Source organism: Urocampus carinirostris, chromosome 13 (assembly GCF_059441175.1).
Source record: "Urocampus carinirostris isolate Australia breed hairy pipefish chromosome 13, RoL_Ucar_1.0, whole genome shotgun sequence".
Lineage (NCBI taxonomy): Eukaryota > Metazoa > Chordata > Actinopteri > Syngnathiformes > Syngnathidae > Urocampus > Urocampus carinirostris.
Genome location: NC_142361.1, coordinates 3,961,815 through 3,974,210, shown reverse-complemented (window position 1 = coordinate 3,974,210; position 12,396 = coordinate 3,961,815). Strand labels below are relative to the sequence as shown.

General features: G+C 37.7%; 1 protein-coding gene and 1 pseudogene across 4 annotated transcripts in view; one reads left to right on the top strand and one right to left on the bottom strand.

Annotated features, from left to right (window-relative positions):
* cdh11 (cadherin 11, type 2, OB-cadherin (osteoblast)) overlaps positions 1-12,396 on the top strand; it is a 171,392-nt gene that overhangs the window by 57,928 nt on the left and 101,068 nt on the right. For 2 of the 4 annotated variants that reach the window (XM_088351125.1, XM_088351127.1), the window contains exon 2: positions 1,212-1,306. The exons of the other annotated variants lie outside the window; for them this stretch is intronic. The gene's annotated coding sequence lies outside the window, so the exon portion shown is untranslated. The remainder of the gene's footprint in view (positions 1-1,211; positions 1,307-12,396) is intronic. 4 annotated transcript variants of the gene reach the window in all.
* Positions 6,790-6,879, bottom strand: LOC148353519 (U2 spliceosomal RNA; annotated as a pseudogene).

Sequence of the window (12,396 nt, the reverse complement as noted above, 5' to 3'; positions counted from 1 at the left end):
ATATATTCATTATATTGTAACAATTCAATGTGACTTTTTTTGTGTTCATCAGCCTTACTAGACTTAAAAGAACACTTTGTACAAACTAGAGTTCGACCGATTATCGGGCGGACCGATCCACACACTGCAGATTGCAAACAGCGGCAACTCCGCTAAATGAGTCCTGACATGCCTGAGTCTGAATCAAGCCGCTGACAATATGGAGATTTTAAAAAGTCCATGCCCTGGTAGAAAAGTGTGTGTATAATTAAGAGATGGCGTAAAAAAAGTGTAGTTAACTTGTTTAAGGGAAGCACATTCAGGTGGAGACTGATATATTAGCTCTTAGCATAACAGTTCATCACTCAAGAATGTGTTTTTGTGCTATAGAGAGAGCATAAGAAGCACGCTAAAGTGGAAGGCTGAGTTATAAGCTGTTACTAGAATAGTTCATAAACTAAGCTCTAAAACAGGAGTGCCCACACTTCTCAATTCGCGAGCTCTTTTGAAATTTGTATCATTTTTTTTACATTGTTTTAAGTCCATTTAAGCCATTTTGGTTGTATTGATGTAAATATATGTATAAATAGTAAAACATATCAGGAAGCTATTTTAGTTTTTATGTACCTTTAAATTTGTCGCTGCTAAGCCTAATTTTAATTTATACAATTAGTTTTTGGTTAAAGTGAAAGATTTGTCATGTAAATCGTGTTGAAATTCAAATTCCTTTACTGTAAAAGGTTTCAGCGAGCTAAGTTTTATTTGTATTTATGACAAATATTTTTTGTTTCTTTTTGCATTATTATTCCTTACAAAAATTTTGAAGCTTTTACAGCAAATGAATATAATTGGTAACGGTATCGGTTGAGTCACAGTACAAACAAATGTGTATAGTACCAGATGAGTCCACCCCCTGCACCGACAAAAATAAATAAAAAATCTCTTCAACTCTTTGGGCTTTTTTCCCAGGCCTAAAATCTTTCCCCAGCCTAAAATTTGAAATTGATCCACACCCCGAGTGTCTCTGTGAGCCCATTTATCTTTAGTCGTCTCTCCACCCTGGCATCTTCTTATGTACCATCCCTGTTCCATCACTCCATCCATCCTGTCGTGCAAAGCGCAACCACATCCACCTTTTAAATGCACTTTAAAAGCCTGATTGGATTTCTTTGTCCTGGTCTAGGTAATACATTATGTGGTATGTGTGTGTGTTTGTGTGTAATGTGATGCAGGCTTTTAATTCAAGCAAGGAGATGGAGTCAGCAGGTGGAGGTCACGAGTCCTGCAGAAGGACACGCTTGTAACCTGACAGGAAATTGATTTGGAGGTAAAGTAGAAGAAAACGTCAGGTGGGAAAGCTGCTGGACTGTGTGATTGTTTGTGGGGTGACAGTTGGTATGGTGGGGCGCTTGGCTGCACGATATTGGAAAAAAAACCTAATTGCGATTTTTTAAACCTATATTGCAATTTTGATTTGATTTTCGGCTTTAAAAGAAAAGTGCATCTCCTGTGCTAGTTTTGTTTTTCCGTGAGAACTCAATCATAGCGACATGCAAATTTACCTAGCAAATACGTCATTACCGACTGAGAATAAACGGCTGTAACAAATAAGAACTTTAAATCTACAAATAATATCAGAATTGCAGTTAGATGACTTTATTGTCATACAAGTACAAAGAAATTGAGGGTCTCCTTCTTTCAGAGAAGAAAGTGATTTAGTGAGTGGCTAGCTAGCTATACGTTAGCATTGGGTTACTGGGACTTCAGCAAGGTCGCTGCAATGAAAAAAATACAAAAGTCTCGAATGGCACGTTTTCCCACGAGTTGTAGCTCCAAGTCTTTTGCTTCATGGGTAATGGATCTTGTGCTAGTGACATACAGGCTCCACGGGGGTAGCTTCTAGCTTGGGATGATTGCTTTGTAGCTTAGCCGTAGCACTAGGCTGGACCTGTAGCCTTCTCTCCTGACGACACATCAAACAATTCCTGAACGCGATAACAATCAAGGGAGCACCCGCTTGTAATAACCATTTCTTAGTGCTAATTGATTAATGAATTAAATTAATTAAGTGATTCATTTTCAATGTAACGAGCCGCTAAGGCTACTAGCTATTTTGTTACTGTTCGTTTTGGTGGCCAATTGTAAAAAACACCCTCTGTTTTACTGACAGCATACAAAAGCCTTAAATCAGTCAATTGGCAAATGGCTGGCACCGGCACTTCCCATTTGAGAGACCATACAGCACCACGGCGGCGCAGTGGTTAGCGCGTGTGCGGCACAATTCTAAGGTCTTGGGAACCTCCTGTGTGGGTTCAAATCCAGCTACCGGACTTACTGTGCGGAGTTTACATGCTCTCCCCATGGTTTCAACTTTGCGGATTTTCACTTATCGCGGGTGGTTTTGGTCCCCATTAACTGCGATAACCGAGGTCCCACTGTAAACTGTTTACCTACATCATTGTTCATTTCGGCCAATCATGTTGCTGTTTTTTGATTCCCACCATCTTTCGGATGGATCTGGTTTTGTAACTGAGATTTACTGTATTTAATCGTTTTTTTCCCCTTAAAAAGAACTCAAAAGTTTGGGTGCTCCCATATGTAGGGGTTTTACAGTAGTATATTACCGTATATGTGCAGGTGATTTCAATCAGACAATTAGCCACCTCTACTCTAATTACTCCGGGCTCCCACTTCAAACTGCTGATTCATTTTGATTCCTGAAGACTTTACCTGGCCAAAACACTAAGTTACTCCTCCCACAACCTCTTCTTCAATTCCCTTCCCACTCAAAGTTCTCCCACTCTGCCAACTTCTGACACCTCTTTCAGTTCCCTCTTTGTCCCAAGATGGTCTTCTCTAGCCACCTTTTTAAAATGTACTCCCAAATTTCCCCTTCAAGAGTTTCCTCATCCCAAGACCCCCTCTCTAGTTTTCCAGAATTTTTGAAGGCGCGTCCAGGTTTCTATTTCATCGTAATACATTACAAATAGCACCGTCATAGAGGGCGTGAGTGCTTTTGCCTTTGGAGATCTTTTTTTTTTTTTTTTTTTTTTTCAGAATAAAGTGCAATTGTATCTGCACTACACTGGGGGGCAGTGACATTCTAATCGGGTAGACACAAAGTCTACCAGGCCCACAAAAAAAAATACTTAACACGGATGCGGAAACAGGCGAAGAGAGCTGGTGTAAAGAGTCAAACAAAAGTCCTCTCCCGTAGCACTTCACTGCGACCTTGGAAGGAGACGAGCAAATGCGTGAAAGGCGCTGATTTGGCATGCTTTGTGCCCACCAATATTATGTGATCACTTAAATAGATTGATCTCGGGGGGGCCCAGAGGATTTCTGCTTCCGGGGGAAGGGTGTGACAGAAAATAATTGAAAAGCACTGATTTATATGAACGTACCCATAAAAAATTATTTTACAGGGATTTTTTTTTGTCTTTATTTTTTGCCTGTAGTAGTTTGCCTGCGCAAACTGGACAAGCTGATTCTGGTGGTAAGCAGTCATGAGTGGTAGCCTTTGAAACTGCTCGTGAACTGCATTTAACTTTGTGTAACGGGAAATATTCTTGTTCTTAAAAATAACTTATTCTGAAATCTATGTGTTTAGAGGTGCTTGTATAAAGAGGCAACACTGAATAAAAATACTATACAACAGGTTATTTTTGAGGTGCATTTTAAGGGGTTCATTCAGGTGCTTGAAATTCTTGAATTTTAATGTTGTGTTTTCAAAGTCAGAGAAACTATTGAATTGAGGGTAAAGTGCTTGATAATGCTTGAAATTGTTGCCATTTCCATGTTTATTTGCAATGTCAAGTAATTAATGAAGACAAATTTAAAGTGCGTGAAAATGACACGGACAGGCATGCTTTGGTGGGTTGTCATTATGACGTTGTCATGTGACACGTCACCGCCCCCTACTTGTCGCACCCAAGAGGACAGCTCTCTTTGGAATACCAACCAGCAAAGCTACGAGTGCATTGTTGAAGCAAAATGGCAACATTTCTGTCAGTTTATACCAGCCCATTGACACAAAAGTAAATCCTAGAAATAGCACAAAGTATGTGCTAGCAGTAAGATAGCGATAATAAATTTAAAAAAAATAAAATAAAAGGTACTGGTATTATTAGCCTGTTTCAGAAAACACGGTTCTCACATTTAGGCGCACATCCTGCCGAGATGTTGCTGAACTGATGTGGCGGTGGCCATCTCGGGGGCAGGGATGGGGAGTACGAAAGACATATGCCGGAGATGCCAAGAACTGGATCGATGCACTCAGAAAGAAGTGGTGACAGTAATTAGCTGTATCACGACCTGAAGGAAAAGCATACACAAAGAATCAAAAGCGGTGTTGGCAATCCACTATATCGTGCCTTTTATAAAGAGTCGCCAATTTGTTGTGCAGGCAAAAATGTAATGAGTAAATGCTATGTTCTTGTAGAGTGCATTTAATTATCCTGCATTAGAACATAAAATATTACCCCACTTATATAAGTCATGTTTATTTGTATAGCCCTTAATCAAATTATTACCACGACGTGGAGTTGATGTCAACAAATCAGATATTTAAAAATAAAAATAAAGAATAAACGAGCATACATAATATATGTGTGTATATACATTTTATATATATATATATATATATATATATATATATATATATATATATATATGGAATATTTTAGAGAGAGAAAGAAAGAAAAGAAAAGGAAAGAAAAAACAGAAAAAGAAAAAGACAGAACAAGGAAACAAAGAAGAGAGAAACAAAGAAAATAGAGGAAAAAAGAGAGGAAGATAAAGGAGAGAGCAAATGCAAGAGTAAAAGAAATATAATCGGTTTCTAAGCCATATTAAGCAATATTAAAACAATACAAGGCCTGCAAAAATTTAGCTCATTTTCATTAAACCGGAGAAAATATGGCATTTTATTAAAATTGCATTAAAGAATGTAAATAACTTTATTACAAATTCAAAGTTTTGTTTGACAATCCTAAATACTAATTTATTTAAATAGGGATGGTAGCCACTAGGCTTTACTTGGCCAAAACACACCACAGGAAATAGTGCCGATAGGACCCTAGTGGTTAAGGGATCCAACCACCATCTCAGACTCCGCTACATTAGTCAACATTTAAGCCGTAACTTCGTAACTTGATAAATCCCCTCCACGTAAGTACGCGTCTATCTGTCTCTGCCAGGCTCTACCATGTTTAACAAATCAAACGTAGCAGCGGGGGTAAATTCTTTACGGATGAAACAGATCGAAAATGTCCCTTAGCAGTATAGACTAAGAAAACCCAGATTAAGTGTACCAAACACCAGCTACAATATGCAATGTATCCTTTGTTTAAGTTCACGGGCTGGCTTGTTGTTCTGCTTGCAGAGCCTGTTAAGATAAGTATTGAGGCTTTAAATGTGCAGCTTGGTGCGACATGTGCTTATTTTTTTATTTGATTTGTACTATTTGTATTTAATTGTTTATTAAACCACTTGAATTTAAGCTTATTATTTTAATGTACTTATGAATTAAATGTATTTTTTGTTGATGGGATGTACTTTGATTATTTCATTATCTGGTTAATTGTTTTTTTTTAAATCAATAAATACGACGTTGCTACAGTTACTCAGTACTTGAGTAATCTTTTCTCCAAGTACTTTTTTTTACTTTTACTCAAGTAAATATTCTGATGACTACTTTTACTTCCACTTGAGTAATATTATTCTATAGTAATAGTATTTTTACTGAGGACAATTTGTGGCTAGTCTACCCATTTCTGGACTACATGTCATGGAAATAGTGTGTTTTTATCAGTTCTAGATTTATTTATTTTACTCTAATGGCTGATCAATCAGTTACTTAAATTTAATCATACCAATTATATAGCACATATAGCTATACAGTGGTTAGAGAATTAACATGGACACATTTGATTTAGCAGCATGCTCAGAAGCCAGGTAACACATGTCATTTTTTGCAATATTTTCGCCAAATCCCTTCACTAAAATCAGTGCATACGACTTGCTCACACCAAAAAGTCCAAAATGTGCAACACATACACACACACACACAAACACTTGCACAATCCCTCAAGCATTAGGCGAGATCTTGAAAAGTCTCTTAAGGAAAATAATGGATTTGTGACCATCCCAAAGCATGAACGTGATAGTTTATGTGCGCGTGTGGATTTGTGTGTGCTCTAAGGTGGGAAATAGACCTGTGTGCTCCCAGATTGATCTCCCTGGCTCAAAACTAGGTAAGCTTTGAATCACATCTTGAAATTACAGTGTCAAAAGGTGCAGTCTCTGTAACTGGTTCTATTTCTGTATTTAACTACACAGGGTGCAACGCACGATAGTGTCCGGGTACCCTTACTGTGCGTATTTAAAAACACAACAGACACACACTTGAGTTTCATTGTGTTTTTTTAAGTATTCTTTACAGAGTAAAACACACAGATAAAACAAAATTGAGAAAATAGAGCTGGTTCGAAAAAGAGTTTGGTGCTGACATGTTTTTTTTCCGGAAATCCATTTAAAAAAAACTGTCAAAATCCTGGTACTCTGTTTATGACCAGAACAGCTTCGCTGAATCGGCATTAAAAGATTAACTTTTTTCACTTTCAAACTCACTTTACGAAAGGGGTTTTGGGTTTTTAAGGGTTATTGATCTTTCTCCGTTATTCATTATCCATTATCCGTTATCGGTCAGTTCATTATATGCTACAAAGCCTAGTAGCCGGGACACTTACTCTCAGCCAAAAGGCTAAGCTAAGGTCCTAGCCCTAAAGCCTTGTTGCGATCATTGCGAATGCACCGTTCCCGGAGGTACTGCAATACCGGGCCGATGCGTGGAGTGGACAGAGCAAGCTCTTATTCCATCTCCGGAATTCAAAAATCAAAAGGCCAAGCTAAGGACCAAGGACCTAGCATCAAAGCCTTGTTCAACCACCTTCATGAACAAAGTGTTTATTTTACCCTCACAGTGCAGTTGGACTTCGCATGCCAACCCATCTAGGATAGCTTCAACAACAGTCCCAGCAGACACGGTAGCCCAAGCGTCGACAATCTTTCTTTTCATTATGATTTGCTGTAAAATCCTGCACCACCATAGTCCAGGTTCTGGTGGAAAAACATGAAACGAAAACACCAATAAGTTAAGAAAAACTTTCAAATTGCAAAATACTCTACGGCGTTACCATCCACGAGTACTTCCGCGACCAAGGCATTGTTATTCATGTCATGGTGGTGACATGGTGGTGGGACATGATGGCGGGACATGGTAAAGCTTACATAGGAGACGCATAGAAGTCACAGGAGATCGCATACAAGTCGCTTTTAGTTAGAAATGTGAACAATTTTACAAAAACATTGGATTTCACCCACAAATGTTGTAAGTCTTGACTCGGTCAAGGCTTGAACCTAAGACCTACCAGTCTCAGGGCGGGCGCCCAACCCTAAGACCATCGAGCTTGTCTATGTCTGCTGCTTTAGATGACACAAAAGGCGCGCCGCACAATTTGAAGAACATTTGAGACTTATTGGCGCCTTATGGTCGTGAAAATACGGAATACCCTTTGGTTTATTTGCGCCTTGAGATATGACCGAAATTAATTCCATGACTACATCATTGAACAGGGTGGGCAACTATTTGAAGTTTCGGGCCGCACTACGTTAAATATTTGGCCAAGGAGCTGATCCTGGGACCTATATATATGTATATATGTATGTATGTATATATATATATATATAAATATATATATATATAAATATATATATATATATATATATATATATATATATATATATATATATATATACACAGTAATCCCTCGGTTATCGCGGTTAATGGGGACCAAAACCACCCGCGAAAAGTGAAAATCCGCGAAGTAGCGACGCTCTTCAAAAATGCGTAAAAAAAAAAAAATTACTGTTTACTATTACATTTACTGTAATTATCGTTTTACCGTTTTCGTTTTGCATGCCGGATAAAACAACCAATGGGCCGCGGTTTGAAAGGAAGGGTTATTATACTAGCATGACAAAAGGCTGAGACGAGTGCTTGTGATGTGACATTGAATAGAACGAACTAGCATAGAGCCAAGGGGACAGAGTGTCAAAATAATGACGAGAGCCATGATAAGACCTACGTGACCTTTAAGTCCTTGGATAGTACCTTCTCGGAGCTGATGCTCTCTTTGACTATCTCCTGCTAGGTTATTGTCCAGAGTTCTTGAGGGTGCTCAAAATCCTATAAAATGCTTGAATTTATCAACGTCAAGAAAATACTTAGATTTTGGTGAGGTGGTTTAAAATGCTTGAAACTGTTGCCATTGCCATGCTTTTTGGTTGTCTGACTATAACCCAGACATTCAATGAAGACATATTTTTAAAAAGTGCAAAAAATACGCTGACACGCCTGCTCTGGTGGCTTGTCTCCGTGGCGTTGTCATGTGAAGCGAAACCACCACCTACTGATTGCACCCAAGAGGACAGCTCCATTTAGGAAACTGGCTCATTTGGCTCTGCTCACTGAGAAAAGCTGGCTCTTTCTGCTCCCAAAACTATTCCTCAGTTTTTGTTTTGTTTTTTAATGATACATCATCAATAATACTAAAGATTATGCACCAAATTATTTGGTAAATAATAATTTCATATGTTTTGCAGGGAATAGATGATTATCAAATTAAATATAAATTAAAATATTCACAGATCTAGAAATTTAAACTTTTTACACACGGAAGAGGTCAAACAACAGCACAAAACCCCTGAAAATGCAAAACAATTAAATATAAATTATTATACAAAAGTATAAAATGCAAACAAAATACTTATCAACAATTCTGTTTTAAACATACATGGATCCTCTGAAAAACATGCAAAAAATAGAAATTAAAATAAGTAAAACAAAAAGCAAAAGATCAACAGTCTCCAAGATTGAATGCACTCTGCTTTGGAGGAAACAATATCATTAAAATCAATCCGAATTTGACTAATTCTTCTGCTTTTTATATATACAGCAACTTTTTGGGTTTTCCATTTTGAGCTCTGTTACTACCCAACAACTGTAGAGCCTTTTCCTTGTTCGTAAACAAGTGTGACATATTAAAGCTGAGTGTGTATTGTTAAAGCACAGTAGCAGAATTCATGTAATTTATAGTAAGGACTATAGGTTTTTCAGGGCCGATACCGATTCCGATTATTAGTATTAAGACGAGGCCGGTAACCAATATTTGGAGCCGATATACATTTGCTGTAAAAAAAAAATGGTGAAAGAAAAGTTTATTTATGTAAAAATAAAGAAATACTATTCGTTTTAAATTCAGATAAAACATTTGTAGCGCGCTGAAAACGTTTATAGTAAATATATTAGTATTTCAAAACAACTAAAATGACCAACTTTTCACTTTCGCATGACTAATAAGTGTGGTGATTGACACTGGGAAATTTAATAAAACCAGGGTTTCAATCACAATGGTGCCCTGGTTACAGCACTTAGTGAACAACTATGTACAATAAACATGTATTACAATAAGGATATTATAGTGCATTATAAACACACATTACAATATGGGTATTATTGTACTCTATATAAAGCCTAGTTGTGCACTACTACTGGTGGTTGTGAAGTTGGGCGTAAACAGCCCGCATTTGGGAGGCTCATCCGCAAAGTCAACTCAGCACCCCCAAAAGTATCGCAATTTTTAAACTCTCATTTCTTTAACGTAGGACAGGTTAAGCTTAAATATGATGAAAACACTAGATCCAAAATAAAAAAGAAAAACAAGACAAAAATATGAGCAACGCAGCATTGGAAACACTTCACTGCTTTGACATGGATTAGTCCATTTGATTCCGAGCACCACGTTAAGATGTATTCCGCGTTAGTATGTATTTTCTTCTCATCAGTTGACCACAATACCATTACATTTTGATGGATTTTTTATTAACCATTTACTACTAAAAAAATGTTAATTGATACTGAATTTTTGATACTGAATTCTAAACTTCTTGGTACTAAAACAGCTTGTTAGCCAACGCGGACGTCAATCATTTATCATATTATTATTTATTACTTATTTAAATGACCACATTTAAAGTTTTAATGACTTAAAGATGTTTGTATATGGTTGTTGCTGGAAAGGGAGAGTGTTAAGACACTTTAGGTGCTTAACAGCCCCAAAGCTCTGAACCTTAAATCACCCCTGTTCTTAAAGATTAAATTGTTTAGCTACACTGGGTCGCCTCCAGTGTTGGTGATGTCCGCATGAATATGTCTAAATGAACTCATTATATAGACAATGGGCCCTTTTTGGTTTTAATCATGGCGATCAATTTTTTTTAAATAAACTCATCATACAGACTATGATCACAACATTCATTCCATCGAAAGCGCAGCGCTGAGAAGCATAGGAAAATCCAAGTTTGTTGGAATTGGGCACAACACCGGGGTTGGCTGTTTTTGTGTGTGCGCTGCTGGACATTGACAACATTTACTCGACAAGGATGGTCACAAAGGGGGTGGAAAGAAAAAGTTGCTGATTGCGAATGTGAAAAGTGTTCGCAAATAAAAAAAATATGTGTGACAGCCCTAACCTTCGCTCCAGTCTGTGACAGCGGAGAGTGCAGAGTGGGGACTTCTAGCTTCAGAGGGTCCATCCCAGTTATCGTATCCAATCAGAAGGCGCAGGGTGATTGAGTCAGAGACAGAAGGCAGGAGAGGTAAAAAAGACTCGGCTCAGCTGCTCCGTTGTGTTTGACTTAATATCGGCTTAGTCGGCTTTATAATATGCCGATACCGATATCTGGGAAATTACCAAAAATTGGTACAGATAAATGGCGCCCACCATAATCGGTCGAACTCTAGTTTATAGAAGCCCACTGACACAAAACGATCGTAGATCATAAATTAGCACAAGTATGCACAAATTATGTGCTAGCAGAAAGATAGCATCTTTAGTTTAGTCGTTAAAGCACCTCCCCCAGACAACTATTTATTCATGTAAAAAGTACTGGGAAATCGAAAAACTGGCCTTGAAATTGCTTGAAAAGTGCTTAAATTTGGCCATGAAAAAGGTATACCAACCCTGGACATGGAAGAACAAACTAACATTGAGCCATAGTGACCGAGAGTCATGAAAGGACATGACTGACCTGTAAGTCCTTGTAGATGGACAACACCTTCTCAGAGTTGATGCTCTCTATGACTATGATGATCTCCTGCTAGCTCATTGTCACGCATCCACAACAAAAGAAGACTTGGGATATTGGTTCTTAATTTTCGAAGGAATAGTCACCACCCTGACGATTTTTAAAGGGTCTCGAGTGGTCTCTAGTAGTATTATCTGAAAATTGGATTATGTATGTCAAACAAGAATTTAGCTCAAAATACGTGTCGAGCAGCTTGTATGGTATTACCACAGTCAAATACTCCATTAATACAACCTTTGCAAGCGTTTTGGTCACTTTTTTATAATCATAAAAACAACAATAACATACTGCACACATTCCTCAATGCCATGTCGATTTCACATGCACTCTTATTTGGCATTGTTATAAAACACACTGCATGACAACAATAAATGTACTACATAAATGACGATAAAATGATTATTGCAATTTCACAGTCAAAATACGTAAAGTATAGCCTACATGTACAATTTTAATGCAAGATGATTAAAATGATGCAACATATAACACAATACCATGTAAAAGCTGGAGAAAAAAAACAACATTTATTGTTCACAACAATCAGAGTAAACTTATCTCTGGGGATGACCTTGTCCTGGTGGTTAACCTGCTATGGAGCAGGCTAGCCATCTAGAGAATAAACTACCATGTTAAATAAGCTCAGCTAAATTTTACCTGCTTACATGCAACCAATTTGAGGCTTAATATAACCAAAATAACAAACGAACCCGCCATAATCCTATATTTTAGTTTCAGGCAATAGCTATTGCTAATCCACAATTCCTAACGTCAAGCCTGTGTTTTGGTTTCGAGACATTGACAACGTTTTAAACATTTTTTTTTCTTCAACCTGCGTTCATATATTTGTGTATTTTGTACGACCTAAACCAAGAGGATTTAATGCTTTCAGCAGAATTTCCAGCTAGACGGGGGGAAAAAACACATAACTTGACCACACACTGTTATTTTAAAACCGTCAGACTGCAAGATTTCAAAAAAGGAAGTAATAGAGGGGAAAAATGTAAAAATAGATGGTCTGCTGTCTGGCAAAAGCTTGGTAGCACATATGAGCATGAATAATACGCACTTAACAGCACATTGAGTTAGGTGAGAATGAGAGCCAGAGTAGAAGGAAAAAAGAATAAGAGAAGCAGGAAGAGTTGGAATGAGTCACTGAATACAACACTGAGTCAGGTTGGGATTAAAAGACGAAGTGGAGGAGGGCTTTAG